This window comes from Peromyscus maniculatus, chromosome 1 (assembly GCF_049852395.1).
Source record: "Peromyscus maniculatus bairdii isolate BWxNUB_F1_BW_parent chromosome 1, HU_Pman_BW_mat_3.1, whole genome shotgun sequence".
Lineage (NCBI taxonomy): Eukaryota > Metazoa > Chordata > Mammalia > Rodentia > Cricetidae > Peromyscus > Peromyscus maniculatus.
Window position 1 is genome coordinate 16,347,925 of NC_134852.1, and position 16,655 is coordinate 16,364,579.

Here is a 16,655-nt window from a genome sequence, read left to right on the forward strand (position 1 = left end):
ATTCATACATTATACTGAGGATGTTATCTTCTCCTGATCATCTAATGTTTAAATAAATGCTTAACTTTCATAGTAAGAGCAAAATTTAAAATTTTGGGATTATATCAATAAGAACTCTCTAATCTGTTTATCACTACTAGAGATCTAGCTGTGATTTTTAAGTTGCTTTCTGGAAGCTCTCAGTTAAATTTTACAACAAAATGTAACATTTAAAACAGAGCAGGCTATTAATTTATCAAATAATGTGATTGCTAAAGTGGTAACTCACAATAATCCCTTACTGATAAGGAGCCTATAGAACTTATTGTGTCTCTAAATAAAATACAGGTCAATTATTTGTTTCACACCTACAATAACATTAGCTTGTTAGTTAGATTCTAGAGATAAATATCCACAATTTTCCCTCTTAAGATTTTTTAAGATACATTCTGTGTAATACCTGATAGTACATCTAAAAATCCTACAGAATTTTAAATCTAATAGCAACCTGGTGGTGGTGGTGCATGCAGGCAAATGTCTGTGAGTTTGAAAACAGACTGGCCTACAGAGAATCCAGCACAGTCAGGGCAACACAGAGAAACCCTCTCTGAAAAATTAGAGATTGCATTTAATGTTTTTAGAGATGACTTTAAAAGGACAAGAATATGTCTTCTATATACAAATTCCACATGCCCTTCAAAGATTGTACCCATCCTGGTGATATAGCTTAAAAGTCTAAGCTTGCTATAATCAATCAGCATTAATTAGATGTTTCTTAGCCATTAAATATTTTAACTGACTTTGCTCTTTATTTAAATTTGGATGAGAGTTTATTGCATGGACTTAGAAGAATCAGAGTTGTCTGATTATAATGGATAGCTTTAGATCCCCAGTTTGCACACCCTGACCCATAATGGGTATCCTGAAAAACATTATGGATCAATATTAATGATGTTATGTATATATTAGCAAATAGAGAATAGAGGGGTTTTTTTTGAGGCAGAGGTTCTCTATGTAACAAAAATTTAACTTAAATCTTGTAACAAAAGGGGGACAGACAAAATAATCAACACATAGGTAATTTTAATTTACTATAGCATATATATATATATATTTCTGGTTATATATCATGTATATATGATTCAAGTCTTGTATAAAAAATTATATCTGCTAAAACATTATATAAAATGGATATTTTTATTTATTTATTTATTTATTTATTTATTTATTTATTTATTTTGGTTTTTCAAGACAGGGTTTCTCTGTGTAGCTTTGCACCTCGAATTCACAGAGATCCGCCTGCCTCTGCCTCCCGAGTGCTGGGATTAAAGGCGTGCGCCACCACCGCCCGGCAAAATGGATATTTTTAAATAACAGCCATATAGTTTGTCTTCATCTTAGCTGATGCCTCTTTAGGATAAAAAGATAGTGTGCATGGTAGCCATCTTTACTAAGGTTAAAAGACATGCCACATAATTTCATTACCATCTTAAGATGACCATGTGATAGAAACCAACTAAGACAACACTATTAAAACTTAGTCTTGCTGCCGGGCGGTGGTGGCGCACGCCTTTAATCCCAGCACTCGGGAGGCAGAGCCCGGCGGATCTCTGTGAGTTCGAGGCCAGCCTGGGCTACCGAGTGAGTTCCAGGAAACCCTGTCTCGAAAAACCAAAAAAAAAAAAAAAAAAAACTTATTCTTGCTGGGTGGTGTCAGCACATGCCTTTAATCCCAGCACTTGGGAGGCAGAGATAGGGGAATCTCAGTGAGATCCAGGTCAGGACAGGCACCAAAACTACACAGAGAAATCCTGTCTCGATAAACAAAAACAAACAGCCTTAGTCTTCCTTTTAGACTAAAACAATGACAAGTCTCCAAGATATTTTGGCTTAGAATTGATTTCTGTATGATACATTCCTGAGGTTGGAAAGGTATACTCAGGTTAACAATAATTAATTTGGAAATGTATGTCTAAAACTGTAAAATCCTAATCTTATGAAAGCTATTAACTTGTTGTAAACCGTTAAAATAGTTAAAACATTTCAAATTAATGGTCAATCACCTTATAAATGATCAGATTTTTTAATGTGCTCAAAACTAAGTTTATAGTCATTCTAAATACAAATATGAACCATTTAAAAAGCAGTGTTGACCTATATTTGTTTTCACGGTTAAGCCTAGGGCAAATAAGTAAAAACAAAGTTTGCTTAAAATCAAAGTTGTTTTTTTGTTGTTGTTGTTTTGTTTTTTGTTTTTTGAGACAGGGTTTCTCTGTGTAGCTTTGCACCTTTCCTGGGACCCACTTGATAGCCCAGGCTGGCCTCGAACTCACAGAGATCCGCCTGGCTCTGCCTCCCGAGTGCTGGGATTAAAGGCGTGCGCCACCACTGCCCGGCGGTTTATGGCGGGGATAAGGCTTTCGGGACTTGGGGGTGTTGGTAAGGGGGCACCAGGGCCAGGGGAGTGGGGGAAGAGGGGCCGCATGCTGGGGTTGACACGGGCTTGCCATCCTTAGGTGTTTCTCATGATCCGCCGCCACAAGACCACCATCTTCACGGAAGCCAAGGAGACGAGTACCGTGCTCCAGCTAAAGCGTGTTGTCCAACGCATCCTCCAGCGGCCTCCAGAAGAGCAGCGGCTGTACAAGGATGACCAGCTCCTTGATGACACAAAAACTCTGGGCGAGTGTGGGTTCACTAGCCAGACAGCACGGGTACATGCCCCAGCCACAGTGGGCCTGGCCTTCGGTGCAGATGATGCCTTTGAAGCCCTGCACATTGAGCCCTTCTCCAGCCCTCCAGAACCTTCAAATTCTGGAGGCAGCGCCAACGAACAAGCTGTGCAGTGAGGGCCCCAGGCCCATCATTCCCCTAGAGACCCATTCTCTCAATAAAGATGATTTGGCTGTCAAAAAAAAAAAGTTTATTTAAATTATGAAATATTTAATTGATGGTTACATACATGGTTAAATTATGCATTTATTCAATAACACATCAGCAACATTAACAAAATAACAAATTGTACCCTGTCTTTTATTACTAAAACTTAAATATTTAAATTTTTTTCTGATCAAGATACAATTTATTTATCTTTGGCTGCTATTTCTTTTAGAATACCTAAGAAACAATGGCCTCATTTAGGGTCAAGAAGGTTTACACTTACGTATTTCAAAACATTCCATTGTTGTACTCCTAAACATAGTCCTTTGATGTGCTGTGTCTACATAGTGTGTGGCTCAGGAGCTCAAGCATTCCCTCTTCTGTGAAATGGTTCTAGACCTTTTCCATGGCTGCTGGAGATACCTCATGACAACACTTGAAGTTTCTTAGCTCGTGATTCTTCCTGTGGGTTTTTTTAATGTAAAAGCAATTTATGTACAACTGCAGGAGAGATAATATACAGACAGCTTGAACATAAAGGTTGTTATTTTAAAACAGCAAAATATTTTTTTCTGTTGAAATTAGTATAAATGATAACATTTTCCAATAAGCCAAATGAGAGCTGAACTATACATATAAATATTGATTAGATTCTGGGATACAGAAAAAACCTATCCTCATCTGTTCAGAGAGCTATGTTTTACTTCAGTTGTGTAAATGAGCTTCCCCTTCACTGTTGGATTTATGGCAGACATTTTTGTATAGGCTAATCCATAACCTAAAGAGATTTTAGCCTGCCCTCCTGAAAGTACGGCCAGCATCATCTTCTTGTTCTTCTCCTTCTTCTTGTTCTTCTTCTTTTTCTTGTTCTTTTTCTTCAGATTTATTAGTTTATTAGGTATATGGTTGTGAGCCACCATGTGGGTGCTGGGAATTGAACTCAGGACTTCTGGAAGAGCAGTCCATGCTCTTAACCTGAGCCATCCATCTCTCAAGCCCAGGCCAGCATTTTCTTTCATCAGCTTGATACAGTACAAATTCTTATCCTAGTAGTGAAATGTTTCATTGAGGCTTGCCCTATGATTGGGTAAAACCAAAACCTATTATAAGCCACAGTCATCCTAGGGTCTCCTCTGCTAGGTAGCCTCCCTGGTTCTGTGGGTTGCAGTCTGATTGTTCTTTGCTTTATATCTAATACCCACTTATAAGTGAGTACATACAATGTTTGTCCTGAGTCTGGGTTACCTCGCTCAGGACGGTATTTTCTAGTTCCATCCATTTGCCTGCAAGTTTTATGCTGCCATTGTTTTTCTCTGCTGAGTAATACTCCATTGTGTATATGTACCACCTTTTCTTAATCCATCCTTGAGTTCACGGACATCTGGGTTGTTTCCAGGTTCTGGCTATTACAAATAGTGCTGCTATGAACATAGTTGAGCATGTGTCTTTTTGGTATGATTGAGCATTCCTTGGGTATATGCCCAAGAGTGATATGGCTGGGTCTTGAGGTAGATCAATTCTCAATTTTCTGAGAAACCACCATATTGATTTCCACAGTGGTTGTACAAGTTTGCACTCCCAACAACAGTGGAGGAGTGTTCCCCTTGCTCTGAGTTCTCTCCAACATAGACTGTCATTAGTGTTTTTGATCATAACCATTCTGACAGGTGTAAGGTGGTATCTCAGAGTCATTCTGATTTGCATTTTTCTGATGACTAAGGATGATGAGCATTTCCTTAAATGTTTTTTCAGCCATTTCAGATTCTTCATTTTTTTTGATTGGGGGGGGGGGGTTGAGACAGGGTTTCTCTGTGTAGCTTTGCACCTTTCCTGGGACTCACTTGGTAGCCCAGGTTGGCCTTAAACTCACATAGATCCGCCTGGCTCTGCCTCCCAAGTGCTGGGATTAAAGGCGTGTGCACCGCTGCTTGGCGGCTACTGACTTTTTTGAGCTGACTTGTATCCTGCCACTTTACTGAAGGAGTTTGTCAGCTGTAGGAGAGTCCTGGTAGAATTTTTGGGGTCACTTATGTATACTATCATATCATCTGCAAATAGTGAAAGTTTGACTTCTTTCTTTCCAATTTGTATTCCCTTGATCTCCTTTTGTTGTCTTATTGCTCTAGCTAGAACTTCAAGTACTATATTGAATAAATATGGGGAGAATGGACAGCCTTGTCTTGTTCCTGATTTTAGTGGAATCGCTTTGAGTTTCTGTCCATTTAATTTTGTTGGCTGTTGGCATGTCGTAAAGTGCCTTTATTATGTTAAGTATGTTCCTTGTATTCCTGATCTCTCTAAGACCTTTATCATAAAGGGGTGTTGGATTTTGTCAAAGGCTTTTTCAGCATCTAATGAGATGATCATGTGGTTTTTTCTTTGAGTTTGTTTATATGGTGTATTACATTGACAGATTTTTTGATGTTGAGCCATCCTTGCATCCCTGGGATGAAACCTACTTGGCCATGGTGGACAATTGTTTTGATGCGTTCTTTGATTCGGTTTGCCAACATTTTATTGAGTATTTTTGCATCAATGTTCATGAGGGTGATTGGTCTGTTATTCTTGCTTTGTTGCATCTTTGTGTGGTTTGGATATCAGGGTAACTGCAGCCTCATATTTTGGTAATGTTCCTTCTTTTTCTATTGTGTGGAATAATTTGAAGAGTATTGGAATTAGCTCTTCTTTGAAAATCTGGTAGGTCAGAGACTTAAAGTCAGAAAAACATGCCTCCCCTCTCCTCTTCCTTCCCAACCACTAAAAACAACAAGGTTTTCTATTTATTTGTTTCAATGGGACTCTGTGTATTTTCATTTGTGGGTGCACTTAAGGCCAAAAGAGAACATCAGATCCCTTCGAGCTGGGACTCAGGCAGGTGTGAGCTATTCAACATGGGTGATGGGATATCAAACTCAGGTCAGCTGGAAGAAGGAAAATGGTGTTAAACACCTAGGCATCTGTTCCACATCCTCCACCCCTTTAGTGTGTGTGTACTACAACTCATAGGTGGTTAGAGGACAATTTGTGGCAGCGAATACTCTCCTTCCATGTTGGTCCCAGGAATCAAACTCAAGTTGTTGGGAGTCAGTAATAAGTGCCTTTACCTACTGACCCATCTCATCACCTGTAGGCTAGCCTCGATGCTCTCATCTCCAGCTCAAATTCTGTGATTATAGGCATGTGATTATAGGCCATCACTTCTAGCTTCCTTTTGCAATGTTTAAGATTTCCAAAGTGGGCCAGGCGGTGGTGGCACATGCCTTTAAACCCAGAACTCTACCCAGAAGTAGAGCCAGGTAGATCTCTGAGTTGAGGCCACCCTGGGCTACAGAACAAGATCCAGGATAAGCACCAAAAGTACACAGAGAAACCCTGTCTCAAAAAAAAAAAAAAAAATTCTAAAGTGTTGGATTGAGAATGTAGCTTGGTGTTAGAGTAAATAAATCCCATACATGAGGCCAAGTTCCATTTCTAGCACACACACACACACACACACACACACACACACACACACACACACACACACAGAGTGTTATTTGCTGTGTCACTTCAAATTCCAACTTTATTTATTTAACAACAACAACAAAAACCCTTTCCATACAAAATACATTGTCAACCTGGCACAGACTCATAACTATATTTTCTGATGTGAACTATCAAAGAAAAGGCTACCATGAGTTATTTTTTACTACAATAAACTCCATGATAAAAAACCAAAAATTCCATGAAAGTTTTGGACAGATTTAGTTTATTGGTATCTCTTCAGTCATGTTAGTCAAAAGGCACTTTATAAATGTTTGCTTTGTGGCAGACATGTGTCATGCATCTGAAGTCCCCGCTACTTAGGAGGCTGAGGCAAGAGAATCACCTGAGCCCAGAAGTTCCAGTCCAGTCTGGGAAATATAACAAGATTTCACCTCAAAAATAGCAAAACAGTGTGGCTGGAGATGGTAGAAGAGCTCATAGCATTGTTTGCTCTTCCAAGGATTTGTTATCTACATGGCAGTTACAACCATCTGTAATTTCATTCCAGGAGATCCAATGTGTTCTGGTCTTCATGTGTACCAGGCACACGTGTGGCACAGACATACATGCAGGCAAAACAGAATGCTCAAACACATAATATATATAAATAAAATATTAAAGTGAAACACGAGCCTGGAGAGAGGATTCAGCATTTAGGAACATATGTTCTCCCAGAGGAATGACGTTGGTTCCTAGCACCCCACTGAGGCAGCTCACAACCACCTGCAACACCATGGGACCTGATGTCATCACTTGGCTCCACTAGGCATCTTTACACCCATGACAAACATATATGGCAACATATACATTTTAAAAAGACAATACAAATATCTATGAAGGAATGAGCTAAACCTGTCCTCAAAGGATGGTCTCAGTTTAAGTCCTCCGTGTTTTCTGTGATAGACTGAAAAGTGTAGGCCATTTTGCATCAATTTTTGGGATGACTATCCCATGCCATCCCATAAATGTATTTTCCATGCATTTGAACTGCTCAAAGTCCCTATCTAGTGTGAATTCTTTTCTGGTGACCACTAAGATATGACTTGTCAGCAAAGGCTTTTCCACACTCAGAGCATTTATAAGGTTTTTGCCCAGTGTGGAGCTTTTTATGAAAATCAAGGTGTTCTTTGCAGCTGAAGGATTTCCCACATTCATTACATGCATAGGCTTTTTCTCCACTGTGAATTTTCTGATGAACTCCGAGGTTTGACTTCAGAGAGAAGGCTTTCCCACATCTATTACATTCATATGACTTTTCCCCAGTGTGGATTTTTTTATGTTGAGTGAGGTTTTTCTTCTGGACAAAAGCCCTGTTACAGAGATGACACTCATAAGACCTCACCCCAGCATGGATTTTCTCGTGATCGATGGCATTTGCTTTCTGGGCAAAAGTTTTTTCACACAGCCCACATTTGTAGGGTTTCTCTCCAGTGTGTGTTCTCTGGTGTTTCACAAGAGCAGACTTGCAAATGAAAGATTTCTTACAGTCCTTACATCTGTAAGGCTTCTGCTCCTTGTGAGTGTTTTTATGTTGACTAAAGGCTGAGATCCGTTTGAAGGACTTGCCACATACATTGCACTCATAGGCTTTCTCATCCCTGTGGATTTTCTTGTGATTACTGTAAGATGACACCCAGGAGAAGGCTTTCCCACAAGCTTGGCATTATAGGGTGTCTCTTTGGTATGAATTTTCTGATGTTGAATGAGACTGGTCTTCTGCCTGTAGGCTTTTCCACACTCATCACATTTACAGACTGATCTCTCTGGATGAGTTTTCTGATGCTTATTCAGGTTCCACGCATTTTGAATGCTCTTCCACATTCATTACATTTAAAGGATTTCTCCCTATTATGGATCCTCAGATGCCTCTGAAGGTGTGGCTTTGAATCGAGTAACTTTCCACAGGCATTACATTCAAAATGGTTTTTCATAGATTTCCATGAATTAGAGCCAACTGATTTTCTATATTCATTAGAATTATTTTTTATTGAAGGATTCCTATCAAAACAATGTTTCAAATGCCTTCCAATTAGATCATATTGCGAGAGCCTCAATCTTGAAGAAACATCATCATTGCTTGGGAGAAACATCTTTTTATGTGCGGTACGTTTTGCTTAGTGAATGTTTTCTTGTGTATGGATACAACTCCTCTCTTGAGACTTTTCTCCAAATTTATGTTCATCCCAACTTGCCTTTCAATATCCTGGTCTTTTTCTGAAATGTATTACAGAGAAATGTTATATGAGAAACCTTCCATACTTGTGATTTGAGATGAAGATGCTAGAAATCACCAAGTGGGGCCATTCTGGTCTCAGGGAATTGGACTTCGTCTAGCCTCCCTGAGGAAGTGTCTGATCAGCTGTGCCACCAAGCAGATGGGCTACCAGGGACTAACTACCAATAGTACTAGTCAAGAGACTGTGAAAGGGGCTGGAGAGAATCCCTCTTCTGGACTCATGAACATGCTGACACAGAGATACACATAACTTAAAATAAAAATAAATCAGCTCAGCAGTTCAGGACATTTGCTGCTCTTCCAGAGGACCCCAGTTAGGCTCCAAGCACCCACTTCTGGGGGCCCATAATTGCCTACAACCCCAGATTCAGGGAATCTGATGCCCTCTCATCACCTTCATGGCCACCTGAATACATGTGGCATACACACACACACACAATTTAGAAAAATTATCTTTAAACAAAAACAATAACAAAAGGGCTGTGTGGTGATGGCTTGTGGTAAAGCCCTGGCTGTGCCAGTGTCAGGACCTGAGTTTGAATCCCCAGGACTCAGGTATAAACTGACATGGCAGAGACACTTCTGTAATGTCAGAAAAGCAGAGACTGGAGAATTCCCAAAGGCTCGTGGACCAGCTAGTCAGTTGTATTCAGGAGTGAATGAGATACCTGGTCTCCAACACAGTCAAAGGGTGAAATGAGGCTGAACCTCCAAATGTCCTCTGACCTCCGCCAGGCATGCCATGACATGAACACACTCACGTTCACACTCACAGACATACACATCAAACAGACATAGACACAGACACACACAAGCAAAGCAATAAAGCAATCACAAAATTAGGCTCCACACTCCTCTCTTGCTTCATCCTAATCCTGACTCACATAGGAAACCCCAACAGTGAAAAGTGGACCAGAAACAAACCTGCTCAACCTGGAAAAGGTCTTTGTCTATTTCAGACTTCAGGCCATCACCCCCTCCCCAGTCCCAAAGCCCTCCTCACCCACAGAGGCCAGGTTGCTGTAGTTCTCTAACATCACATCCTTATACAAGTGTCTGTGCTCAGGGTTCAAACCCTGCCACTCCTCTGGGGTGAAGGTCACAGTGATGTCCTCAAAGGTCACTCTCCCTGTAACAGCAAATCTCCATCTGTAGGAATCCATCACTGAAGGCAGGTGTGGTGCCTAATGCCTAGAAACTCAGTGTTCACAAGGCTGGGGAGGGAGGATTGCTGTGAGTGAGAAGCCAAACAGGGCTAGATATGAAGTTCCAGTGCAGTGTGAGACCCTGTCTCAAAGTGATAACAAGGCTGGGCTTGTGGTGCACACCTTTAATCCCAGCATTCCGGAGGCAGAAGCAGGTGGACCTCTGTGAGGTTGAGGCCAGCCTGGGAATCTATATTGAGTTTCAGGTCAGGCAGGACTAGTCAGGGAGACCCTGTCTCAAAAAACAAAAACTGAAACCAAAAAACAAAAACCAGGCAATACAAACAAAACTGATAAACAAAAAGATTCCAATGAATTCTAAAGACTAGAAATATAAAAATGTGTTCCATGGCCTTGTGTGCAGAGATCACTGAATATTATATTCTTGCAGAAAACAAATTGAACCTTTAAATATTATGCAATCTAATCAAAACCCTGAGGCTAATCCATGCAACCATCTTACTGAACCTTGTTAAAAGAAAAGATTCCAGGAATTTTATGTTTCAGTGATACATCTGGAGACCAACTTTAGACAAGGTGGGTGGTTTCAGGGACCAAAATACACCAGCATGTCCACCTTGTCTGGACATGCTGGTGTATTTATCCACACCTACAACAGTAGGTTTCCTGTCTTTTTAACATGTTCATGTATATTAGGGGCTTATTAGAGAAGAACATGCACATTAAAGAATAAGGAGATATAAAGCAGGGTAATGGTGGTGCTTGCCTTTAATATTAGCACTCAGGAGATAGAGGAAAGCAGATCTGTGAGTTCAAGGCCAACCTGGTCTACAGAGCCAGTTCCAGGACAGCCAGGGCTACAACAGAGAAACCCTGTCTCAAGAAACCAAACAAGTAAATCAACAACAACAAAACTATTTCCCTCCTGCCAGGATAGTTCTAAAATCTTAGGTCTGAGCCAAGTCACCTCCTGCCACTCTTTCCACAGAAGTTTTGGAGGTGGCCTCATTCTTCGTCTGTGGAGAGGTCAGGCTTTTGACATTGGATGTAACTGTCACACCTATACATACAAATTAATTTGATTAATTTCAGTCACAGAACTCAAACCAGACCTGCTGGTTCCTTCTCCAATGTCCACTTGCATGCTCTGCCAATCTTAAGAATCTCTTTTTGCAGCAGGGTGTGTTCATGCCTAAAACCTGTTTTTACATTGTCAGTTGTTGGATCTGTGGATCTCAAGGCTTTACTCTGCTCTCTGCTTGAGGTCTCACTGGGGATAAATGTGTCTGTTCCCTAAAGTTTTCCTCACTGTTTTATATTAGGGTCTTTAGATTCCTTTATGAATTCTAAGTTCAGGGGCCACTAAATCATGGTTCACAACCCTCTCTGGCTATGGTTCCAAGGTATTTGATACCCTCTTGTGGTCACTTTGGGCACTGCATGCATGTTGTGCAGAGACATACAAGCACTCTAACACCTCACACAGGTGAAATGAAAAATAATTGAATTTCCTGGATGACAAAGGATGCTGAACAATTCATTAAGTATATCTTGGACATTTGAGATTCTTCTGTTGAGTAGTCTCTGTTTAGAACTGCACCCAATTTTTTTAATAATTGAATAATTTGGCATTTTGATGTCTAGTTTCTTGGGTTCTTTATATATTTTGGAGATCAGCCCTCTTGGGTTGGTGAAGATCTTTTCCCATTATAGGGCAGATGTTTTGTCTTATTGGCATTCTGCTTTGCCTTACAGAAGGTTTTCAGTTTCAGAAAGTCCCATTTATCAAGCTCAGTGTCTATACTACTGCTGCTATTTTCAGGAAGTGGTCTCCTGTGTCAATGCATTCAAGGCATTTCCCACTTTCTCTTCTACCAGGTTAAGTATACCTGCATTTATGTTGAGGTTTTTGTTCCACTTGGACTTGAGTTTTGTTCATGGGGATAGACATGGATCTATCTGTATTCTTCTACAAGCTGACATCCAGTTACACCAATACCATTTGTTGAAGATGTTTTCTTTTTTCTGTTGTATCATTTTGGATTGTTGTCAAAAATGAGAGTGTTCATGGGTGAGTGGATTGATGTCAGGGTCTTTGATTCTATTCCATTGATCTTCCTTTTTATGCCAGTACCATGATGTGTGTCCCACCCCCACCCCCCACCCCCGGAGCTGAGGACTGAACCCAGGGCCTTGTGCTTGCTAGGCAAGCGCTCTAGCACTGAGCTAAATCCCCAGCCCCCCATGCTGTTTTTATTACTATAGCTCTATAGTAGTTACCTAGACCAGTGTCAATCACCTGCCATTATAGTTAAAGGGAGCTTGCTGCCAAGCGTCACAACCTGAGTTTGGTTCCTCGCACCCACGTGTGTACTGATATTTACTCTTGCAAAGTGTTCTCTGACCTACACACTCCAGCTGTTGTGTTCAGAAACACAGGCATTTACAAATAAATAAATATGATTTAAAGAACCAACTCCACAGGCAATGCAAGGCACACACCTCTAATCCCAGCACTTTGGAGCCAAGCAGGATGATCCATGTGAGTTTGAAGCAAGCCTGGGTGACAAGCAGAATTCCTAGACAGCCAGGTCTGCATAGAAGGAGCTGCACAGCCAATAGCTAGTCAGAAGAATAGATGGGGCTAGCTGGAAAAAAAATGAGTAAATGAGAGGGAAGGGGAAAAGGAGAAGAGGAGGATGACAGGGTGGAGCCACCCATCCTCACACCCAGTCATGAAATAAGAAGCAAGGAAAAGATATACAGAAGCAGAGAAAAGTAAGACCCCAGCAGTGGTGGCACAGGCCTTTAATCTCAGTGCTTGTGCGCAGAGTAATGAGGATCTCTGTGAGTTCAAGGCCAGCCTGGTGTACACAGTGAGTTCCAGGACTGCCAGGACTGTTTCACAGAGAAACAGACTTAAAAAAAAAAAAAGGGGGGGCTGGAGAGATGGCTCAGAGGTTAAGAACACTGACAGCTCTTCCAGAGGTCCTGAGTTCAATTCCCAGCAACCACACAACCACATGGTGGCTCACAACCATCTGTAAACAGATATGGTGCCCTCTTCTGGCCTGCAGTCATACATGCAAAAAAAAAAAAAAAAGCTTTATTTAAAAAAAAAGAAAGAAAGAACTCAATACCCAACCCCCCCCCTTTTTTTTTTTTTTTTGGTTTTTCGAGACAGGGTTTCTCTGTGTAGCTTTGCGCCTTTCCTGGGACTCGCTTGGTAGCCCAGGCTGGCCTCGAACTCAGAAATCCGCCTGGCTCTGCCTCCCGAGTGCTGGGATTAAAGGCGTGCGCCGCTGCTGCTGCTGCTGCTGCTGCTGCTGCTGCTGCTGCTGCTGCTGCTGCTGCCGCCGCCGCCGCCGCCGCCGCCGCCGCCGCCGCCGCCGCCGCCGCCGCCGCCCGGCCCAACCCCATTTTTTGAGACAGAGTCTATGTAGCCCTAGCTGGCCTCAAGCTCACTTTAAAACCTTGAACTCTTTCCTGGTCGTCCGGCTCCTATCTCCTAAATACAATGATTATAAGTTTGTGCCATTATAGCTGGATGATGAGGTGGTAAAGGTGGGTTCCAGGGATTCCTGTATGTTAGTTAGGCACTCTACTTAAGGAGCTATGTCATCTGTTTCCTGACATTTATAGAACAATTTTTGAGGGGGCTGGAAAGATGGCTCAGCAGTTAAGAGCACCTGTCTGCTCTTCCAGAAGTCCTGTGTTCAATTCCCAACAACCACATGGTGGCTCACGGCCATTTATAATGGATCTGATTCCTTCTGGTATGTTTGAAGACAGAGAACTCATATACATGAAATACATGAATATATTAAGGCTTTAATCTTTTTCCTTCTTTTAAATGCAAAAAAGAATTATCTTTCAGATCATAAAGATATTCTAGACCACTGGATTTCAACCTTCATAATGCTGTGACCCTTTAATACACTTCATGTTGTGATGACCCCCAACCAAAAAATTTCATTGCTACTTTATAACAGTAAATTTGCAACTGGTATAATCCCAAATTTGTTGAGAATGGCAGTTCTAATCTCTTCTTTCACTTACCACCCTCAATTAATTTTCCCCTTATTTTATACATTATCAGGATTTTAGTATTTTCATACTCTCAAAATATTAACTTTTCTACTTGATTTTACATAGTATATTATTGGGTATTTTATAAGCTATATAAATTTAGCCACAAGGCTACGTTATACCTTTTTGTTGGTAGAATTAGGCAGTGCTATAACATAGAGGTGTTTTGTCTGCATACCACATAACCAGAAGAGGGCATTTGATCTTCTACATCTGGAGTTCCACATGGTGGAAACCACCATGTGGATACTTGGAAAAGAACCTTGGTCCAGTGAAAGTGTAGCAAGTGATCTTAACCATTTCTGCAGCCCAAAGGTGGAATTTGGAAAATATCATTTCTGTGGTGTTTGTACCTGTGAGCATACACATGCGAAAGCCAGAGGACATGTAGGGTTTTTTTTTTTTCTTTGTTAATCACTATCCACATTTTTCTATTTTGAAATACAATCTGTGTAACGGGGCCCTAGACCTTAACACATCGGCCCAGCAGTTTTCTCTGGTGAATGTCCCACACCTGAACCTTACACTTCCCATTGTGGCCATGTTGAATGGTTAGTGAGCTGTGGAATCCACCCTTTCTACTCCCCAGGGCTGAGTCACAGGCACACACGACAATGAGGAGCTTGTTATGTGGGTGCTGGGGATTTGAACTCAGGTACTCCTGCTTAAACAGCAAGTGCTCTGACCTGCTGAACTATCTCCCCAAGCCCTTGAGAGTGGATCTGTATTATTTTTTCATATTTGAAACAGTTAGATGTGGTGTGGATGTCTCAGATCAGGCTACACACCTCATAGCTAGCAACACCAGCTGGTTTCCCTTTCCCTTGCTACCCAGGAATCAGGATAACAGGCTGAAAACAAGTCTGTCCTTTGGGCTATGTACTAAGGAAGTCTGCTGCTTCATGGTACTGGGTCTCTTCCTTCTCTTGGGAACTAAGGGGAATCTTGCTTTGTCTTATGAACTAAAGTGTTCTCTTTAGAACCCCACCATGCGGTTTGTGTTAATATATGAGGCTCTCACCTAAAGGACTGTCTGTCTCAGATCCCCTGCCCCTTGAACCACCGCATTTTCTCATGTCAATCAGGATTTGAATATAACAAGTATATCTGGCACTTCTAAAGTTTTTAAAAGAGTGCTTTAAAAATGTTATGCCGGGCAGTGATGGCACATGCCTTTAATCCCAGCACTCAGGAGGCAGAGCCAGGCAGATCTCTGTGAGTTCGAGGCCAGCCTGGGCTACCAAGTGAGTTCCAGGAAAGGTGCAAAGCTACACAGAGAAACCCTGTCTCGAAAAACCAAAGGAAAAAAAATGTTATTGTGCTAGGCATTGTGGTCCAGACATTTAAATACCAGCACTCAGGTGGCAAAGCCAGGGAATATCTATGTTTCAAAGTAGCATTATCTAAACTGAGAGTTCCAAGCCAGAGAAAGCTACATGTGAGATTCAAAAACTTATTATACTTTTTGTTCATTGATTTACCCATATATGTGCACACGTGCTGGCTCCTCTAGAGTCAGAGGACAGCTTGCAGGACTGGTGTCATCAGCCTTGGTGGCAGGTGTTTGCATCCACTGAGCCCTTAGGGAGCTTTTGAATTTGCAAAATTTACCACTCTATCTATTTCATTTCCCGTGGAACCCTGATGCTATGCCCTGCAATTCTGAGAAGGAAGCACAAAACCAGTTAGTTGGTGGGCAGCTGCATATGTTCATCAGCAATGAGTCACGGATACATATAGAAAACAATGGTTTGGGGGCTGTAGAGATGGCTCAGAGGTTAAGAGCACTGGCTGCTCTTCCAGAGGTCCTGAGTTCAATTCTCAGCAACCACATGGTGCCTCACAACCATCTGTAATGAGATTTGGTGCCCTCTTCTGGCATGCAGGCAGAACACTGTATACATAATAAATAAATCTTTAAAAAAAGAGAAAGAAAGAAAAGAAAACAATGGTTTTAATAAATTGACAATAGAACAGTATATTATTTTAGGAAAAGCAATATAATGAAAATCCTTAGATGATGTAAACAATTCATCTATACATTAACAAAATAACACATTTTATATACTACTTCTTAAACATTTAAGTCCATCAGTACTTGTTCTGAACCCATTATGATGTTGGATACTAACATTGGGACATTTAGTCAGTTCCTTGCTGTGTTGTATTGATTCAGAATGACATTTTTAAAGAAACACTGTGTTAGGGATGGAGAAAAGGCACAGTGAATAAGAGCACTGGCTGTTTTTCCAGAGGGTCTAGGTTCAATTACCACCACCCACATGCAGCTCATAACTGCCTGTAATTCCAGTTTCAGAGAACCCAGCACCTTCACATAGACATACATGCAGGAAAAACACATTAAATACAAATAAAAATTATTTTTCAAAAAAAATCCTCCCATCCCTGAGGAGTGGTGGAACACACCTTAGATCACAGCACTTGATAAGTAGAGGAAATTAGATCTCTGAGTTTGCTGCTAGCATGCTCTACAGAGTCAATTCTAGAACAGCCAGTGCTACACAGAGAAACACTGTCTAAAAAAAAAAAAAAGAAAGAAAAACATGAAAGGCATCACTGTAGCCTTGTAGGAGAAAATGGTGCATAACCTGCATCATGTCCTAACACATTGTTTGTTTTGTTTACTGAGTTTTCAATTGACCTAAATGAATCTTCAAAATGAGTAGAATTTAGGATTCTTCTGGGAAGTGTGTAAAGCCATTGAGGAATGGTGAGAAAACATCCACATTTTTCTGTTGCTCTTTCGGTGTGCTAAGTAA

The 16,655-nt window shown here is 41.1% G+C and overlaps 2 pseudogenes across 1 annotated transcript; one reads left to right on the forward strand and one right to left on the reverse strand.

Moving 5' to 3' along the window:
* The first annotated feature begins 2,501 nt into the window (after positions 1-2,501).
* Positions 2,502-2,828, forward strand: LOC143271972 (elongin-B pseudogene; annotated as a pseudogene).
* Positions 2,829-7,364: 4,536 nt separating this feature from the next.
* LOC143273002 (uncharacterized) lies at positions 7,365-9,893 on the reverse strand (annotated as a pseudogene). Its single transcript, XR_013050787.1, has 2 exons — positions 9,624-9,893; positions 7,365-8,598 (listed from the first exon to the last, which is right to left on the reverse strand). The product of XR_013050787.1 is annotated as an uncharacterized LOC143273002 (transcript).
* Positions 9,894-16,655: the final 6,762 nt, after the last annotated feature.